Source organism: Bradysia coprophila, unplaced genomic scaffold (assembly GCF_014529535.1).
Source record: "Bradysia coprophila strain Holo2 unplaced genomic scaffold, BU_Bcop_v1 contig_297, whole genome shotgun sequence".
NCBI lineage: Eukaryota > Metazoa > Arthropoda > Insecta > Diptera > Sciaridae > Bradysia > Bradysia coprophila.
In genome coordinates, this window is record NW_023503555.1 from 11,637 (window position 1) to 16,476 (window position 4,840).

Consider the following 4,840-nt stretch of genomic DNA (forward strand, 5'->3'; position numbering starts at 1 on the left):
ATTGTTTGTTCCGTGAATTCTTATTAAAACGAATATCATTTTGAGCGAAACTTCCTGAAATAACTTTCAATGCATTGGATAGTGTTGGTTGATATAATGAATTATTGCTTTCGTTTTCAGTCATATCAATAAAATGCAATGGTACTAAAATTACTTTTACAGCATCTTCATTATTTTTGACAATATTTGATTGTAAAATTGACTGATTTTCTTTTAAAAAAAAATTGATGAAATGTGTTGCATTTTCAAAGAATATAATTGCTGATTTTGACCCATTACTGTTACCATTCAATGTACGACCATGAGAATCAAAAAATGCATAATGTGAAGAGCCATCTACATTTTGTAATCTTATCAATCCATACGATTGTTCTTTACATGTAATTATTCCATATGTAAATTGACATGATTCGAAATTGTGAACAGCATCAACGAAAAAATCTTTTACCAGTCGTCCCCCGCGACACTCAGTTAAATTAACAAACATATCGATTTTTCTTAAAGAAAGTTCTACATTTGGAAGTAAATGTATTGCTTCTAAAAATGTATCGTTATATTTCGAATTTAAATCAAATTGATATAAGATACATTTTTCGTAATAGGTTTGACCTTCACGAAGTATGCTATTAAGATCACGAGAATTCCAAGAAATAACGGGTTTAAAAGTAGCAGTTGCTAACGCTAACGCTGCCATTGCAGTACATTGGTGATGGGGCAACTTAAATTCGCTTGAGAATTGAGAAAAGTCGCCAAGAATAATTTTATAAAAGTGGTTATATCCTTTGAAATCGACTTCTGTTACTGATTTTTTCATCAAGGTGGTGTCTACGATGTCATTACGGGTGGAGCTTGCTGAATTATCGGAATTATCTAAAGAATTTTCTTCATTGATCAACTTATTACGTACTTTCCTCATCGATACTGCTTTTTCCTTAATTTTTTTAGCATATGATTTGTTCTTAAGTTTCGGCATTTTTAGATTTTTTTTCTGTTTACAAATAAAATGACTTATTTGTGAAAAATAAGGGAATCTTGACAAATATATGAGGTTTACGAGATGTTCAATTATAATTCGTATCTGTGATCATATAAATACAATTAGTTTTAAAAGAGGTGGTGGTGAGGTAATGTCTTTGCACTGACTATTGTTTAATGTACAGTTTTCTTTAAAATTCGATTTTTGGATTTTTTTTACTTTCACAATGCCTGTCGTTAGCACTGACCAGTGTTACATGTACTGGATTTTCTTACTTTCACAATGCAGTCTTTAGCACGGACCAGTCTTCAGCGAACTGGATTTTATTGCTGTCACAATGTTGCCTTTAGCACTGACCAGTTCCAAATGTACTGGATTTAATTACTTTTACAATGCTGTCGTTAGCACTGACCAATCAGATGTTCTAAAGTACTGGATGTTTACTGTAACTTTTATGGTGAGTAGCGATAGTAGCGATCAATGTGTACAAATGGCTCTAGCTCATATATTTTCTTTCAGAATTGATACACGAAGCTGTTGACCCATGAAAAATGATCCAGAACCTTTATCACAATATTTTTACTTGTAATACAAGTAACACTGATTAATGAAACTGTTTTGCTATTGTTATTATATTAATATAATTACTGTAGCACAAATGTTTTATTTAAAATTGTTGAGAAATTTGTTTACAAGAACTTTGTCAAGTAATAAAACAGAAGACAAAAGGAATACGTCTATGGGTGCGTTGTTTTTTATAAGGCTGTGATTCTGGGTGGTAACACCAAAATCCATTTATTAGGTGTAGTGCATTGAATTACTACTTTTGATGAGAAGGAATGGAAGTTATTTTTTTCTGAGGACGACTTTACGTCAGGTGTGTGGCATTATTAATTTAATTAAGTTGTCGTTCAAGACGGAAATATTTCAAAGGAATGAATCTGAAGGACGGATGTTTGTAAAGACGAGGTATAAGCCCAATGTACCACCAAACCACAGACCACCTAAGCCCATGTCTTTATTAAAGACATGACGAACAATTTGTATCACTAACTAAATCTATGTTCGTCTTTCAGTAATTTTATGTGTGTGAAAATTTATTGGTAACGAGGAAACAATGTTGTGTTTACAATTACTCTCACCTCACTTCTTCAATGTTGCCCATCTACGAACTTAACCTCATGATTTTCATTCTCCGTCGATTAAAATAAAAATTTTGAAAATCGGTAAAGAATTACTCGAGTTATCGAGTCCACAAGAAAAAGCGTCTGTGTTGAATTTCTGGTATCTCGTTGTACTCACATTATCCATCTGCAAACTCAACCTCAAGAATTTCAATCTTCGTCGAATAACATAAAAAAATTGAAAATCTGACAAGAATTAGGGAAGTTATCGCGGTAACAAGGAATAAAATTCTATTGAGAATTACTCCCATCTCATTATTCCAATATTGCCCATCTACGAACTTAACCTCATGATTTTCATTCTCCGTCCATTAAAACCAAAATTTTGCAAATCGGTTAAGAATTACTCGAGTTATCGAGGGAACAAGTGTACGGACGTTTTCTGTATTTAACGTTTTTTGCCAATGTAGAACATTTTCAAAATATCATAGTGAACTTAGCGTTACGGACATTTAAGGGTATTTTCTTTCATAAGACCCTGACTTTCAGTCAAGGGAATAACGACCCAGGCGTAATATGTTCTATGGAATTTTTTCTTGTTCTTTTTGATAAATACATTTTAGGCAAACTAGTTCCGTGCCGCACATTTTTTTTATCAATTTAATACAAGATTATATTTCAGGTTTTGTAATATTATTTCTGGGTATCGTATAAGATTTACACAATATCAAATTTTCCATTTCTCATTGTTCATCCCGAACAATACGTGGTGACTATAGATTATACCTTTTACCCCCACAAATTTTCAGCAATTTCAGCGAAAATAATACAGAATATGAAGGAAAAAAAAACTCTCTCTCCGTCTCTAATATATCTTGGAACCGAACATTTTTATGTTAGTCAATAAATTGTATATTTTCCAAAAGATATCATATTTCTGTATAAATAAATAAAGCTTCGAAATGAAAAACGTAGAAGGAATTATTTATACTAATACTTGATGGTACGCAACATCAAGCAAGGAAGACGAAAAAATCGGTTTATTATTATTAATTTATGAACCGCTTCATTTGTCACAGGGGTACTTATATATGTCGGTACACGTCGGAATATCTATTATATAAATATTTAGAATATATATTCAAAAAGAACGATACAAGAGAGACAGGTTAATCGCTTGAAATAATGGTAATTAAAATATCATTGGAAATGGAATGGGGAATTGATAAGTGAAATAATTTTGTTTCGATATACGGTTCGGTTTAACGAACCCAGCGATCTAAATATTGCTAGATCGATTGAAAATTTATTGGTTGGAAATTTTGGAAGTACAGTGAGCAGAAAGGTGTTATAATGCCATTGAGCTGAGAGGGATTCTTTTGAATTTCGACTGACCGAAATCGGCACTATTTTTTCCAGTACTTTTTTATATATGCCTAGTTAGACCTTGGTGCCGAGGCCCCAAAACCAGTCATATATATTTTTGATCTTCCATACCTGGCTGGTTGTAAGTGGCCAAAAGTCGAAAAATGGGGTTTCGTAGTCCGGATTTCATTTCCGTAAGGTGGCGAGGACACAGGCGTGTATGGGTTCGTTGGAAAGCTGAGGTCAAGTACTCCCGGGGCAAATATTAACTTCAAAAAATGCTGTGCTGTGCTGTGCTGTGACCTCACTAATGCAATTAATTGATTGAATTATTACCTATTATGAATGTGGACGACCTCAGCTTTACAGCGATACGCATAATTAGTAGTTTGACGTAGTGAAACACACAGTTTTCATCTGTTACGTAGTCACGTGCAAAACTACTAAATATGGGTATCGGTGTAAAGCTGAGGTCCTCCACATTCATAATAAGTAAAAATTATACAAATAACTAATGCAAGGTCACAGCTCTCATCAAAGTTCACCGAGGTTTTCTAGATTCTGAGAAATTTTCCGGATGTAATATTTTCGGCCATTTATCATCACATTTTTTGAAGGTAATATTTGCCGCTGTAGTACTCGACATCAGCTTTCCAACGAACCCATACACGCCTGTGTCCTTGTTACCTTACGGAAATGAAATCCGGACTACGAAACCCTATTTTTCGACTTTTGGCCACTTACCACCAGCCAGATATGGAAGATCAAAAATATCCGAGACTGGCTTTGGGGCCTAGGCACCAAGGCCTAACTAGGCATATACAAAAAAGTCCCGGAAAAAACAGTGCCTATTTCGGTCAGTCGAAATGCAAAAGAATCTTTCTCATTGAATACTGAGATATCCCACAAACTCATCTATTATCGACAACAAGAATATGCGAAGAGCACGGGACAGTGTTCTCTTAAATTATATTAGCAAAATGTAGAGAATAAACAAATGAAGTAGTAGACTCTGCGTAAATATATGGATAATAACTTTAAACGACCGAAGTACTAGATTTACTCGTCTCTTCAATTTCCAGAGCATCTGAAGAACTTGGATCGAGCGGGAGGTCGGTTATGATTTAGTACATTTAGTACATTTAGATTTCGCCGGAACAAGCGACAAAGTAGAGGTATGTCTGCACTATTGTGTTCATCATTTAGTTATGTTTCTTATACTTAGTACTTTAACGCCACTACAGTTTGATTTGATTTGTTTAGAGACCTTACTAACAGCCTTTTATGGCCAATAACAAGTGCAGTCTGGACCACCATCTTACCGTGACTTTAGTACCACGCCTCGAAGTATACTCTCTGAGGAAAGCTAGATGCT